The 17,254-nt window shown below is 45.9% G+C and overlaps 1 pseudogene; it reads left to right on the forward strand.

Moving 5' to 3' along the window:
• Window positions 1–3,938: 3,938 nt before the first annotated feature.
• Window positions 3,939–4,057, forward strand: LOC135051779 (5S ribosomal RNA; annotated as a pseudogene).
• Window positions 4,058–17,254: the final 13,197 nt, after the last annotated feature.

Here is a 17,254-nt window from a genome sequence, read left to right on the forward strand (position 1 = left end):
CTTTAACGACATGTAAAGGTAGTACCAGAGTGATGAGTCTGAGGAGCGAGGACACTGTAATAACAACAACTAATTTGATTTATGACCCAACAATAGAGACATTAACTTTTACGATAGCCCAATATTTTAGAGACTGTAATTTAATGGACAATGGAAAAGCTTTTGCTCGCTATTTATAGCAAAAGCACAGAGAGACATCAGACAACATGTACATCAAGACAAGACACCAGACAAGACCTCAATCGGCGACTGTTTATTTAAACTCACATAGTTTACGACTGCATTTATAATGATTGTTTCTTATCTTCATCTCTACAACCTCCAGGTAATGACACACATAGTCGACAGGGAATATAGACACATATATCCGCATTCACATGTTCCCCCCTTCATGTATCATCAACTAAATGTGCTCCCCATTTGTTGCAACCAAAAGCCGAAAAGAGCTCGGTAGAGTTTGACAGCCCATCCACAGACCCTTGATACGGGATAAGAAGGATTCAAATGTATACTTCGCAATACCTCGAAGCTTGATTTAAAACACGTACGGCACGATGATACATGACCCCTCAAACATGGATCTCATACACACATGCTTTTACTATCTCACTAGGTCATACTTTTCCTACCTTCTCCTCTCCTCCCCTTACCCAATCATAAAAAGGTGTTTACATGATGACATATATTTTTCTGTTTTGTTTAGGAAGTGGCAGTTATTGGTGACTGCCAAAGGGTGGACTGTCAAAGTCGAAAAATATCGTTATTCTCATGCCTTGTACTAACCTCATGCGCTTGCCCGCTGCACGTGCACATTCTCTCCCGTGCGTGCGCATATTCGCAGTTGCGTGACGGCGCCTCCACGGACATGCGCTCAAGCGCCTGGTATGTGCATTTACGGTAGAGTTTGTGTGCGTCTGGCGGGCGACTCAATTGTCACATAGTTAATCCAAATAGTGCATTTTGTAGGTTATGGTCTCCTTAATAATATCAGTAAGTTTGTTTAGTGTAACTGGTTTATGGACAGAGAAATCCCTCTTTACATGATACGAAGGGTCAGACAGGTTTTAAGCAGTGGTGTTTAGTATGCAACGGTAGAGTATATTATTAGAAACATTCCGGTATTGGTTTGAGAGAAATCAATCGCTCCTGCGAATAGTTATGTCTATAAGAAGTTTATGGACATTTGCTATATTTGCAATTCATTATCCATGCGGCGGGAATCCTGAGATTCCCTCCCACCTGAGCGGTATGAAATAGTCACAGCCCACCTGTTTGAATCAACCTATGACCTTTTGTTATAATGTAAGGACAGATTCCTGCGTCCAATGAACAATGAGATTGTAGGCCCCTTTGTAGTGTACTGTATGCAGTGTATATAAGGCAGCCAGCTTGGGCCAGCTCAGTCTACTCTCCACAAAATGTTTTCATCACTGACTAACTTGAGAGCTGGTACCAGAACTGCGCTGCGATCATTCCCCAGTGTGTAAGTGTTTCTCTGTAACCAACTTGTTCTCTGTTTGTATTTGCCATACTCTCTCTCTCTCTCTCTCTCTCTGTTATTGTTATGCTGTTGTATATTGTATATGTGTAGTTATTATGTTTAGATATGTTAGCCTGTAGTGTATAAAATGTTAAATGTATCTTCCTTTTTTTACATAACTAAATCTCGTTAGTAAAGGTTTTGGAACCTTAGCAAGGTATTGTGTGTTTATTACATTGCTGAGAGTATTCAGAGCGTCTCAATCGCTCAAGAGGCTTTTATATAGTAGAGGTTAATTAGCATTGCATTGTGTTCACATTACAAAACCAAGGTTTACAGTATAGGCTCAGCCTTTCATTGTGTTGCATACAAGGTTTACTGTGTGTCATCCTGTGAGCGTCTGCGCCGCTTGTGTTCCTCTTGTAGGGCACAGCGTCCGCTACGCTAGTAGCGTAGCATTACGGTACTCGGACCGCCTATAGCGTGCTCGATACCCAGCGTAAGCCGTGAGCGAACGTGTCGCTCGTGCGTCTCGACCACGGCCTAGCGTCTGCTACGCTAAGTGCGTACCCTAACGGTACCCCGTACGCCCATTGCGTACTGAGTCTCTTACCAATATATAGTGAATGTTATAAGATAAATATTTAGCTTTATCATAACCCAAGCAGAGTCCTCACTGTTCTGGGTGCAGGTACAGGTGGAAAACTGGAAGATTTGGGCCCTGGTGGATACCGGCAATGAGCTCACCATTGTCGCAGTCAATGTGGTTCCTCTGGGAGCTGATAAGGTCCAGTCTCCTGTCAGGGTGTTGTGCATCCATGGCGATGTGGAGGAGTGCCCACGTGTATACTTACTCCTGACATTTCAAGGTCAGTCATTAAAGGAGGTAGCGGTGGTGACCTCCAGTGCCCCCATATCCACTTATCCTGGGCCGGGACTTTCCATTGCTGCAGGAGCTGGTTACCTGGCATGCTACCAACAAACCATCAACCACCGAAACAACTCAGAAGCCAGAGACCAGAGACTACCAAAGTTTAGCATCCGGGAGAGAGGCTGCCGGTCCCAAACCAAATCTGAGGCCCATAGGAACCCAGTTGGTGAGAAGATATCACTGCAGGACTTTGGGAGAGATCAACGCGATGACAGCAATTTGGTACACGCTTTTGAGACTGTTAAAGTAGTTAACAGCAGGGTAGTTGATGCTTTACCATCAGAGAGTGTACCATATTTTGTTTTGGAAAATTATTTACTACATCGTGTCGCTACTTTACAAGGGAAAAAGATAGATCAGCTCTTGGTTCCCCGAAAACTGGAGCGGTTGGTGTTAGAAGCTGCCCATACGCATTTGTGGGGTGGCCATCTAGGGGAGGAGAAAACACTCCAACACATCCAGTTAAGGTTCTTTTGGACCGGCATCTATGCTTCCATTAAGAGGTATTGTCAGGAATGCCCAGTCTGCCAGAGGACAGCCCCTCGGCCAGAGTTTAGAGCTCCACTGGTACCACTAGCTATCATTTCCGTACCTTTTGAGTGGATTGGTATGGAAGTGAACAAGCCCTAACGGGCTAAACGCGTTTTCCACGGATTTAACCAGGAGACCTTCCTTTGGAGCTTTATTTACTGCCACCCATCTCTCAAACCTGACACCCTGAGTATCATCCTTTTCACATATTTATGTCTTTTGTGTTAGAAATACCGCTGCTGTATGTATCCATTGCTTTAGGCACACCATAATACTGCATAGCTTACAGTGGGTTCGTTCGGATGCCTAGCTCAGCTTTTTCCTACAGATTGTAGAATAGACTTAATTGCTGCATTTCATTCGTCTATTTTTCCTTCAATGGATTATGATACTTCATAGGCTGATGTCCCATAGTTTATCCAAAGCAATGATTATATCTTCTTGATACTGTATGTCCTCTGCATAATAGGAATGTGTATGTGAATTACACAATTGGGATCTCCTGTGCTTATTACAGCCTATAAATCCCACGGATTACAGATCAGGTCTATTTGGCTGCACTCTGCTCACTATTATGATTATTTTAAAAAATGCGGTACACTCAATGGGCTGATGTCATCTTTTACCTATGGTAATGATTTCTCAGATAGTGTACTTAGGAATGTCCTTTGCACATCAGTAATAGATACGTGATTTGTGCTTTGATTCATCAACTTACCTGAACCTCATATTCTGCGGCTTTGGTCTCCTCTCTGAGACACCACTTGTTAGCTGATTGGACTCAGCTCCCAATCCTTCCTTTCTCCTTCATACTGCTCACTATCCTTCCGTGGACTCTCATTCACGATCCAGGGCTTACAAGCGCCACCGAAGTGTCGACTGTTTTCACCCTGCCTAACGTGAACAGCAGATCCACATACTGAATGACCCCATCTTTTCTATCATCTCTTTCTGCTATCATTCTTATATAGGTGCACTCTCATTGGTAGATAACCTCTCTACTATCATACCACGCTGCCTATGCCCGATCTCGTCCGATCTTGGAAGCGAAACAGCGTCAGGCCAGGTCAGTACCTTGAGGGGAGACTCCCTGGGAATACCTGGTTTTGTAGAGTAGGTACTATTCCCCTTCTATTTGAAGGGTGGACACCAACAGCAGTATCACCACTAAAAGCTATTTCCAACATTCTATCCACTCCAATTCATGTTCAGGTTATTTAAATTTAGATATTCCTAATCTTTCTAAAACAATGGATTGACGGGTGAGCAGCTAACTGCTTGGTATTAATTTAATCCAAGCGGTCCTCCAAGATACAAACTGACCTCTTAGGTTGGTCTCATTAATACAGATTATCTGTACTGGTCAGGAGAAACGGGTGCTAGACTATCTTGTGTCTGCAGCCTTTCTAATTTCTCTCGGTGATTAAACAGACCAGAACAATTTTATACACACATTTTTTTCTCACACACTTTCTCACATCTGTCCTATGCTTACATTTTTCTCTGGATCATAGAGGGATTATTTTTCATTTTTAATGGTAATCAATAAATATACGTTTTAATGTTCTCTTTCGTAATTGAATGATCATTTTCTTTTTTTCATAAGAGTGCGCCCACACAAGAGCTTTCTTTTTCTCCCCTTGTAAGTAATGGATCTGATAGGGCCAGTGGAAAAATCTGCTCGAGGGCACCAATACATATTGGTGGTAGTTGATTATGCCACCAGGTACCCAGAGGCTATACCCCTGCGCAATATGAAATCTGGCACTATTGCCAGAGAACTACTAACCATGTATACCCATTTAGGAATACCAAAAGAGTTCTTAACAGACCAAGGTACACCTTTCGTGTCTAGACTCATGAAAGAGTTATGTCGGTTGCTAAATGTAAACAGGATTGCCACCTTGGTGTACCACCCGCAGACAGATGACCTGGTAGAAAGATTTAATAAAACCCTTAAGCAAATGATAAAGAGGGCAGTGTCACAAGAAAAACGAGATTGGGATCTGCTCCTACTGTACCTTACTTGATGTTTGCGGTAAGAGAGGTACCCCAATCCTCTACAGGGTTTAGTCCCTTTGAGCTCCTCTATGGGAGACAGCCCAGAGGAATTCTAGATCTCTTAAAAGAAGGGTGAGAAGAACAACCATGCCAGGACCCTAATGGCATTCAGTTTGTGGCCCAGTTATACGGCCGTCAAAGGCAGATTGCGCCACTACTGAACGAACACATGGAAAGGGCCCAACAACGTCAGAAACAGAGGTATGTCGTCACCTCAGTCAACCGGTCCTTTAATCCGGGATACAAAGTGTTAGTGCTGGTGCCCACCACAGAAAGCAAGATGCATGCACAATGGTGGGGCACTTATGAGATCATCGAGGCAGTGGGACCGATCAATTACAGGGTCCGACAGGAGGGTAGAAGGAGGGAGGTACAAGTCTACCATCGGCCCACTTTGGTAGCTAAAAAGATTTCAGAATGCCAGGTACCCACTGAAATCACGCGTACTCCTGAACAGAAATGGGAAGTGGTGAACTTGGCGAAACGCTACCAAGATGTGTTTTCTACCATTCCGGGAAAGATACAGATCATCCAACATGCTGTTGTGACTCCACCCGGGGTGGCCATTAAACAGAGGCCATATTGCATACCCGAAGCGAAGCGGGCAGCGGTAAAGCAGGAGGTGAAAGAGATGTTACGCCTGGGGGTTATAGAGGAATCCACCAGTGAGTGGAATAATCCAATTGTCCTAGTACCAAAGCCTTCAGGTGCCTTACGGTACTGCGGTGACTTCCGTAAATTAAATTAAGTGTCCCTGTTTGATTCTTACCCTATGCCCCGGGTTGATGAGTTGGTAGAAAATTTAGCCAATAGTCAATATCTCACTACACTTGATTTGACAAAAGGTTATTGGCAGATTCCGTTAACAGAAGCTGCTAAGGCAAAAACAGCCTTCTCTACCCCAGAAGGCTTATTCCAATATAAAATGCTCCCATTTGGTTTACATGGTGCCCCAGCAACCTTCCAGAGAGCTATGAATAAGTTGCTGCCGCCCCACAGGGAATATGCGACTGCATATTTAGATGACATTGTTATTTTCAGCTCTGACTGGGAGTCACACCTACCAAAGGTAGAAGCCGTTTTACAGTCTCTATGAGCAAACGGGTTTACCGCCAACCCCGAGAAATGTGCCATTGGTATGATTGAGGCCAAGTATTTGGGGTACATTGTGGGCAGTGGGCAGGTTAAAGTTCAGCCTAATAAGGTAGAAACTGTCCTCACCTGGTCTGGTCCTAAATGTAAATCATAACTTATGACATTTCTCGGTTGGTCAGATATTATCGCAGGTTCATTCAAGATTATGCCGTTAGAGCGGCTCCACTAACCGAATGTCTTAAAAACAATTCCCAGACAAGATAACATGGTCTGGACCAGTGGAAACTGCTTTGCAGGATTTAAGATGAGCTTTGTGTACTGAGCCTGTCTTGCAAGCTCCTGACTTTAAAAAGCAATTTGTGTTACAAACGTATGCCTCTGGGACATGATTAGGAGCAGTCCTATCCCAAGAGGTAGATGGAGAGTAGTAGCCCATCCTCTACCTTAGCCGTAAATTATTGCCCAGGGAGCGCAGGTACTTAATTGTAGAGCAGGTGTGTTTGGCCATTAAATGGTCAGTTGAGTCATTAAGGTTTATTTATTGGGACTAGAATTTATGTTGGTCAAAGACCATGCACCCTTACAGGGGATGCATACAAACAAAGAGGTGAATGTTTGTGTGACCCGGGGAAACAGCACCTCAATGCCGATGTCCTTTCCAGGAGGTTTGTAGGTCATGTTCCTCCAAGCAACCCTATGGTGAAGGTAGAGGAGGAAGAAGGCGAGTTGGGTGACCTCTGGAAGGTAGTGGAAGGCTGTGTACCTTAGCGGATGACACTGGTAGGGGTGGGCAAGGCAGAGAGCTCACCCGAAAATAGTGTAGTTTCACCAGGGTGTTTGAAGATAAGGGGGGAGGAGTGTGGCAGAGACAGCATTTTTCCAGGTGAAAGTAATGTGGAGGATCCAGACCAGGTTTTGGAAGCAGTAGCAGAATCCCAGGGGTATAATCAGCAGCACCAGGGATTTCCTGATATAAGGGTTTCCAGGGCAGAGTCACCTTGCTCTTGATGGTGGAATAGCTACCCAGGGCCGTTTCTTGGGGTGGGCGAGCCGTGCAATCGCACTGGGCGCCCGCCGTGGTACTCTGGCTTCCCACTCCTCCCTCTCCACGAGTACCCAGCTTGGGGGGCGGAGTTTCGCGGAATGACGCGGTAACATCGTGACGTCACGACATAACCGCGTCATTCCATGAAACTCCGCCCCCCGAGCGGAGTACTAAGGTGGAGGGGGAGCCAAACTATGAAGAGGGAGATGCGGCCGGCGTGAGGAGCGACTGGTGAGGCGTGTCGAAGATCGTGAATCGCCTCTGTAAGCTTTCTTTCTTTCTTTCTTTCTTTCTTTCTCTCTCTCTCTCTCTGTAAAATGGGGACACCTGCCGCAATATATAAAAAGGGGACACTTGCCTGCCGTAATGTGTAAAAAGGGGACACTTGTCTGCCGTAATGTGTAAAAAGGGGACACTTGCCTGCCGTAATGTGTAAAAAGGGGACTCCTGCCTGCCGTAATGTGTAAAAAGGGGACTTTTGCCTGCCATAATGTATAAAATGGGGACTCTTGCCTGCCGTAATGTATAAAATGGGGACTGTTACCTGCCATGATGTGTAAAATGGGGACTCTTGCCTGCCGTGATGTATAAATGGGGACTCTTGCTTGCCGTGATGTATAAAATGGGTACTCTTGCCTGCCGTGATGTGTAAAATGGGGACTCTTGCCTGCCGTGATGTATAAAATGGGAACACTTGCCTGCCATGATGTATAAAATGGGGACTCTTGCCTGCCGTGATGTGTAAAATGGGGACTCTTGCCTGCCATGATGTATAAAATGGGGACACTTGCCTGCCGTAATGTGTAAAATGGGGACTCTTGCCTGCCGTGATGTGTAAAATGGGGACTCTTGCATGCCTTGATGTATAAAATGGGGACTCTTGCCTGCCGTGATGTGTAAAATGGGGACTCTTGCCTGCCGTGATGTGGAAAATGGGGACTCTTGCCTGCCGTGATGTGGAAAATGGGGACTCTGCCTGCCGTAATGTGGGGATTTAATGTATCAAGGGCATTGCGGTGTGTGGCATAATATTGTGCAGGGGGCATTACTGTATGGAGCTTAATATGGTAGAATTATTTTTTCCTATGGTGGGCGTGATCTGTTGGTGCAGGGTCAAAAACTGGGGTGTGAGGTAATCTTTTCAGACGAGGCAACGCCCATTAAAATGAGGCCACACCCAATCAAATGATGCCACACACCTTTGCCAGGGAGCGCGCAAGGTTTTTGTTTTTTTAATCTAAGGGGGGGGGGGGGGGATCACATTTTTTTTATGTCATTGGGGTGCATTTTTAAATCTCGCACTGGGAGCCAAATTGGCTAGAAAAGGCCCTGTAGCTACCCAAGTGATAGGCCGGGTTGTGCGGGTTAGACTAGGGACCACTGGAGCCTATCAAGAGTCTGCCATGCTGAGAGTGCCTGTATGCTACTGCCTGTAATACTGACTGCATATGGCTTTAAATTGCTATGTGGTGACCTGCTGAATATGTTCATCTGAGTCCCCGTTTTTGTGATCCTTGCCCCACTATCTAAGTACAAAACAAGACTCTAGACTCTGCCAAATGATAGTTAGGCACTCTCGTAAAGGTTCCAAATGTTGGGTTTACTTGGAATATGAATTTGGCAAGGTTGCCTCTGTTCCCAATCTCCCTTTGCTCCTCCGCAAACATAACCCCTATCTCAGCCATCTCAGTCCCTTCAGTTGCTCTCATTTTATCCGTCTGGGATTCTCTCTCCTCTAAGTTCAGTCCACTTATCCTTGCCCCAAACTAGTCTTTGGCATCATCCCTCTTCACCCCCCCCCCCCCCCCCCCAATTCATCCCATATGGCCTCTACCTGACCAGCAGCAGGCATTACCCACTTTCATCACATTCTTGGTGGGTTTGCTCCGTAATCTTTCACTGAACTGTATGAAAGACACTTCCTCTCACAATTCTGTTTTTATCAATACAGTACCTCTAGGTTTGGAACCTAGCTACTTCATATCTTCCATCCACTGATTTTCTACGCAACCCAACAGCAATGGCCTCGCTTAATCACTTATCTTTGCCCTTATGCCACCTCACCTTCTACTCCTATTGTTGTTTGTCCTTTTTTTCTTCCCCTTTTATACTCTCTCTTCTTGTTCTTTCTTCTCTTTTTCTTCCCAGCTCACTTCCCCTCCCCTGTCTTCAACTCTGTACCTAACCTTATACCCCCTTCCAATCCTAGGTTATTTTTTATCCTTCTAACTCTTTACATCTCCAAACTTGCTCTTTCGTTTCCCCCGGACTATCTATGAGTCCTTGTCTAAGGCTATTTGTTTCCGACTTCCAAGACACTGGGGTCTGTTTGCTAAGCCTCGGATGGAGATAAAGTGGATGGAGATAAAATACCAGCCATTCAGCTCCTAACTGCCATTTTTCAAACACAGACTGTGGTATGTCAGTTAAGAGCCTATTAGTAAATAAACCCCTATGTTGGTGATTCTCTCTTTACTCCACAGTCTTAATCTTCTTTCCCTGAGATTCCTATCTCCAAGCTGGGCTCACTCTCAAAGTCTTTTCTCTCAGTAGATAGATAGATAGATAGATAGATAGATAGATAGATAGATAGCTGCTTGAATGCAACAAAGTTTAGTGATTCATAATAGGGTATCCGTCAATGTTTCAAGGTCCGCAGACCTTTTCGTCAGGACAAAGCATAAAGATTATTAAAAGTGTCATACCTTTATAAGATGTACCTGTCCTCGCACATCTGTCCGCTGTTCCCACCCGGCCGGCAAAAGGAGGGACTTCCGGGAAAGCGTCATCTCACTGCCTAAACGGTCGGTAACTAAGTACACGTAGCAACCGCATCGGAACTCCATCTCCAATGTCCGTCCCGGGGAAGGGGAACAGCAATATGTGTGCCTGCCACAGACAACACAATAACCTATACATGAGTGCAAAATAATGTGTAGATATATAACAACAGTAAAAAATGTGCTCCAAACAAAGTGCTCACATCATAAACCTACATTTCACTGTGTCTGTGTAAAAGTGCAATAAATATATAAAATATTTTAAAACCAGGTGTGCCAGAGTTCTCTTTCATATAAGTAACTATCAAACGTAAAAAGGAAGCTATAAAAAAGATATAAAAATGGGTTATAAAATGAAGAAATTCTTTTGTCTTTAAACTAGTGATGAGCGGGTTCGGTTCCTCAAAATCCGAACCCCCCCGAACTTCACCCATTTTACACGGTTCTGAGGCAGACTCGGATCCTCCCGCCTTGCTCGGTTAAACCGAGCGCGCCCGAACGTCATTATCCCGCTGTCGGAATCTCGTGAGATTCGTATTCTATATAAGGAGCCGCGCGTCGCCACCATTTTCACTCGTGCATTGGAGATGATAGGGAGAGGACGTGCAGCGTTCTCTCAGTTTCTGTGTTCAGTGTGCTGCAAATATCTGTGCTCAGTGTGCTGCAAATATCTGTGCTCAGTGTGCTTGCAAATATCTGTGCTCAGTGTGTTGAAAATATCTACATTCTCTGCCTGAAAAACGCTCCATATCTGTGCTGCATTGTAGTATATAGTAGGAGGACAGTGCAGAATTTTGCTGACCACCAGTATATAATATATAGCAGTACGGTACAGTAGGCCACTGCTCTACCTACCTCTGTGTCGTCAAGTATACTATCCATCCATACCTGTGGTGCATTTTAGTTGTGCGCAGTATATATAGTAGGAGGACAGTGCAGAATGTTGCTGTGACCACCAGTATATATAAAGCAGTACGGTACAGTAGTCCACTGCTCTACCTCTGTGTCGTCAAGTATACTATGCATCCATACCTGTGCTGCATTTTAGTTGTGCGCAGTATATAGTAGGAGGGGACAGTGTAGAATGTTGCTGTGACCAACAGTATATATAGCAGTATGGTACAGTAGTCCACTGCTCTACCTCTGTGTCATCAAGTATACTATGCATCCATACCTGTGCTGCATTTTAGTTGTGCGCAGTATATAGTAGGAGGGGACAGTGCAGAATGTTGCTGTGACCACCAGTATATATATATAGCAGTACGGTACAGTAGACCACTGCTCTACCTACCTCTGTGTCGTCAAGTATACTATGCATCCATACCTGTGCTGCATTTTAGTTGTGCGCAGTATATAGTAGGAGGGGACAGTGCAGAATGTTGCTGTGACCACCAGTATATATATATAGCAGTACGGTACAGTAGACCACTGCTCTACCTACCTCTGTGTCGTCAAGTATACTATGCATCCATACCTGTGCTGCATTTTAGTTGTGCGCAGTATATAGTAGGAGGGGACAGTGCAGAATGTTGCTATGACCACCAGTATATATATAGCAGTACGGCACAGTAGTCCACTGCTCTACCACTGTGTCTTCAAGTATACTATGCATCCATACCTATACTGCATTTTAGTTGTGCGCAGTATATAGTAGGAGCGGACAGTGCATATTGTTGCTGTGACCACCAGTATATATATAGCAGTAAGGTACAGTAGTCCATTGCTCTACCTCTGTGTCGTCAAGTTTACTACAAAAGTTCAGTAAAATGACCCAAAAATCAAAATTAAAAGCGTCTGATGAGAAGCGTAAACTTGCCAATATGCCATTTACGACACGGAGTGGCAAGGAACGGCTGAGGCCCTGGCCTATGTTCATGGCTAGTGGTTCAGGTTCACATGAGGATGGAAGCACTCATCCTCTTGCTAGAAAACTGCAGTGCCACTCCTAGATGGGCCAGGTGTTTGTGTCGGCCACTTGGGTCGCTTAGCTTAGTCACACAGCTACCTCATTGCAACTCTTTTTTTCTTTGCATCATGTGCTGTTTGGGGACTATTATTTAAATCTGCCATCCTGTCTGACACTGCAGTGCCACTCCTAGATGGGCCAGGTGTTTGTGTCGGCCACTTGGGTCGCTTAGCTTAGTCACACAGCTACCTCATTGCACCTCTTTTTTTCTTTGCATCATGTGCTGTTTGGGGACTATTTTTTAAATCTGCCATCCTGTCTGACACTGCAGTGCCACTCCTAGATGGGCCAGGTGTTTGTGTCGGCCACTTGGGTCGCTTAGCTTAGTCACACAGCTACCTCATTGCACCTCTTTTTTTCTTTGCATCGTGTGCTGTTTGGGGACTATTTTTTAAATCTGCCATCCTGCCTGACACTACAGTGCCACTCCTAGATGGGTCAGGTGTTTGTGTCGGCCACTTGGGTCGCTTAGCTTAGCCATCCAGCGACCTCGGTGCAAATTTTAGGACTAAAATTAATATTGTGAGGTATGAGGTCTTCAGAATAGACTGGAAATGAGTGGAAATTATGGTTATTGAGGTTAATAATACTATGGGATCAAAATGACCCCCAAATTCTATCATTTAAGCTGTTTTTGAGGGGTTTTTGTAAAAAAAACACCCGAATCCAAAACACACCCGAATCCGACAAAAAATTTTCAGGGAGGTTTTGCCAAAACGCGTCCGAATCCAAAACACGGCCGTGGAACTGAATCCAAAACCAAAACACAAAACCCGAAAAATTTCCAGTGCACATCACTACTTTAAATTAGCACAAAAACTCATGATGTATCACTATAACACCTATTCGCTACAAATTTCTGTTTCTATGCAAAGTGTCATAAATGGCATATTGGCAAGTTTCCGCTTCTCCTCAGACACTTTTAGTTTAGATTTTTGGGTCATATTACTGAACTTTTGTTTTTTTGGATTTTACATGCTCTCTACTATGACATTGGACATCGGCCTTGGCAGACGATGTTGATGGCATTTCATCGTCTCTGCCCTGACTAGTGGCAGCAGCTTCAGCACTAGGTGGAAGTGGATCTTGATCTTTCCCTATTTTACCCTCCACATTTTTGTTCTCCATTTTTTAATGTGCGGAATTATATGCCAGTAATATATCTGGAATTAGACGGCAGTAATGTCTGGAATTAGATACGACTAGATAGATACCAGATACCACTGTGACTGGAATGAGGATGACCTATGCACAGTGACAGGACACTACCACAGCACTCTACAGCAGCAAGATGCAGCACAAGACAATGGACTTTTAGTCACCACAATGCAGCACTGACACTGAGCACAGATATTAAGCACTGTTCAGGATACTAGAAGTGACACGGAGCTGCAAGATACAGCAATGGACTACTGTACTGTACTACTATTTACTGGTGGTCACCACAATGCAGCACTGTACTACTATATACTGGTCACCACAATGCAGCACAGATATTGAGCACTGATCAGGAGAATAGAATTGAGTCTGACACTGAGCTGAAAGATACAGCAATGGACTACTGTACTGTACTACTATATACTGGTGGTCATCACATGCAGCACTGTACTACTATATACTGGGCACCACAATGCAGCGCAGATATTGAGCACTGATCAGGAGAATAGAACTGAGTCTGACACAGAGCTACAAGATACAGCAATGGACTACTGTACTGTACTACTATATACTGGTGGTCATCACATGCAGCACTGTACTACTATATACTGGTCACCACAATGCAGCACAGATATTGAGCACTGATCAGGAGAATAGAACTGAGTCTGAAACGGAGCTGCAAGATACAGCAATGGACTACTGTACTGTACTACTATATACTGGTGGTCACCACAATGAAGCACTGTACTACTATATACTGGTCACCACAATGCAGCACAGATATTGAGCACTGATCAGGAGAATAGAACTGAGTCTGACACAGAGCTACAAGATACAGCAATGGACTGCTGTACTGTACTACTTTATACTGGTGGTCACCACAATGCAGCACTGTACTGCTATATACTGGTCACCACAATGCAGCACAGATATTGAGCACTGATCAGGAGAATAGAACTGAGTCTGACACGGAGCTGCAAGATACAGCAATGGACTACTGTACTTTACTACTATATACTGGTCAGTGGCGTAACTAGAAATTTTTCTCCCCCAAGCCAAAAAATTCTTCGGCGCCCCCCCCCCTTCATGCTCCATAATTGGGAGCAAGAAAGGGATAAATATGCGCGCGCCCAAAAAGGGGCGTGGTTTTGCTGGAGTGGGCGTAGTTTCGCATAAAGGGGCATGACATTGCAGGAAAAGACTACCTTATACCCCAGTTTTGCAACCTGCACGCCCATACGTTGGCCACCACAGGAAAGAAAAATAATCCTGATTCATGCCCCTTACATTATTTGTCATTTTTCCTCCTTATAGTAATGCCCAGTATACATTATGCCACATACTGCAATGGCCCTTAGACATTATGCCGCACACAATAATGCACGACACAATATGCACACACTGTAATGCCCCCGACACATTATGCCACACACCGTAATGTCTGTGACACATTATGCCACACACCGTAATGCCTGTGACACATTATGACAGGAATCGCAATGCCCATTATACATTATGCTACACACTGCAATGCCCCTGATACATTATAGCACATACAATGTCTGTGACACATTATGACACACACCGCAATGTCCGTGATACATTATGCCACACACTGCAATGCCCGATACATTATAGCACATACAATGCCTGTGACACATTATGCCACACACTGCAATGACCTTGAGACATTATACCACAATGCCCGTGATATAGTATACCATACACCGTAATGCCTGTGACACATACCGCAATGCCCTGCCCGTTATACCCTATGCCACACATCGCAATGCCCGTTATGTATTATGCCACACTGCAATGACCCTGAGACATTATACCACATACCACAATGCCCGTGATATAGTATACCACACACCGTAATGCCTGACACATTATGACACACACCGCAATGTCCGTGATACATTATGCCACACACTGCAATGACCCTGAGACATTATACCACATATCACAATGCCCGCGATATAGTATACCATACACCGTAATGCCTGTGACACATTATGACACACACCGCAATGTCCGTGATACATTATGCCACACACCGTAATGCCCATTACACATTAAGTCCTACAGTAAGGCTTCTAATTACTTTTCAATTACCTGCTCGTTGTCAGGGGTTTCATGCACTGGGTGTCATGCTCGTTGCCAGGGGTTTCATGCTCTTGGTTCCATGCACGGTGCCAGGGGTTTTCATGCTCAGGGTGTCATGCTCGTTGCCAGGGGTTTCATGCACTGGGTGTCATGCTCGTTGCCAGGTGTTTCATGCACTGGGTGTCATGCTCGTTGCCAGGTGTTTCATGCACTGGGTGTCATGCTCGTTGCTAGGAGGTAGTCCTTGTTGCTAGGGCTGTGCTCCCAGTGCCACATATGTCCCCAGTGCCAGATATTCCCCCACGGTGCCAGGTACTTACATGCCCCAGTGCCAAATATAGTCGTCGTCCCCATGTGCCAGGTACACATATACCCCCCCAGTGCCACATATGCCCCCAGTGCCAGATATTCCCCCCAAGTGCCACATATGCCCCTAGTGCCAGATATGCCCCCAGTGCCATATATTTCCCCCCCAGTGCCAAATATGCCCCCAGTGCCATATATGCCCCCAGTGCCAGATATTCCCCCCCAGTGCCAGATATTCCCCCCGTGCCATATATGCCCCCAGTGCCAGATATTCCCCCCCAGTGCCAGATATTCCCCCCGTGCCATATATGCCCCAGTGCCAGATATCCCCCCCAGTGCCATATATGCCCCCAGTGCCAGATATTCCCCCCCAGTGCCATATATGCCCCCAGTGCCAGATATTCCCCCCCAGTGCCATATATGCCCCAGTGCCAGATATTCCCCCCAGTGCCAGATATTCCCCCCAGTGCCATATATGCCCCAGTGCCAGATATCCCCCCCCCAGTGCCATATATGCCCCCAGTGCCAGACATCCCCCCCAGTGCCATATATGCCCCCCGTGCCATATATGCCCCCAGTGCCAGATATCCCCCCCCAGTGCCATATATGCCCCCAGTGCCAGATATTCCCCCCAGTGCCACATATGCCCCAGTGCCAGATATCCCCCCCCCAGTGCCAGATATGCCCCCAGTGCCAGATATTCCCCCCAGTGCCAGAAATGCCCCAGTGCCAGATATTCCTCCCTCTCCCCCCCCCAGTGCCATATATGCCCCCAGTGCCAGATATTTACCCCCCCCCCCCCCCCGCCGTCGCTTGTTGGAGGGACACGGAGGGCACACAGCTCGCCTCTCCTGTGTCCCTCCTGCTGCATCATCTCCGGCGGCCGCGGGTCTATTAGGGGGAAGTGCCGGTTCGTGAGCCAATTAGAGCTCACGGACGGCACTTCCCCCTATTAGACCCGCGGCCGCCGGAGATGATGCAGCAGGAGGGACACAGGGAGGCGCGCTGTGTGCCCTCCGTGTCCCTCCAACAAGCGGCGGAGGGAAGGAGACTGCAGACTGACATGCGGACGCTCGTCCGCATGTCAGTCTGCTGTAAATCAGTGGCGCCCCCGCAGCCCCTCGCCCCCAAGCCACCGCGAGGACTGCGGGGGCAGTAGTTACGCCACTGATACTGGTGGTCACCACAATGCAGCACTATACTACTATATACTGGTCACCACAATGCAGCACAGATATTGAGCACTGAACAGGAGAATAGAACGGAGTCTGACACGGAGCTGCAAGATACAGCAATGGCCTACTGTACTGTACTACTATATACTGGTGGTCACCACAATGCGGCACTGTACTACTATATACTGGTCACCACAATGCAGCACAGATATTGAGCACTGATCAGGAGAATAGAACTGAGTCTGACACGTAGCTGCAAGATACAGCAATGGACTACTGTACTGTACTACTATATACTGGTGGTCATCACATGCAGCACTGTACTACTATATACTGGTCACCACAATGCAGCACAGATATTGAGCACTGATCAGGAGAATAGAACTGAGTCTGACACGGAGCTGCAAGATACAGCAATGGACTGCTGTACTGTACTACTTTATACTGGTGGTCACCACAATGCAGCACTGTGCTACTATATACTGGTCACCACAATGCAGCACAGATATTGAGCACTGATCAGGAGAATAGAACTGAGTCTGACACGTAGCTGCAAGATACAGCAATGGACTACTGTACTGTACTACTATATACTGGTGGTCATCACATGCAGCACT

The sequence above is a fragment of the Pseudophryne corroboree genome, chromosome 2, assembly GCF_028390025.1.
Source record: "Pseudophryne corroboree isolate aPseCor3 chromosome 2, aPseCor3.hap2, whole genome shotgun sequence".
Lineage (NCBI taxonomy): Eukaryota > Metazoa > Chordata > Amphibia > Anura > Myobatrachidae > Pseudophryne > Pseudophryne corroboree.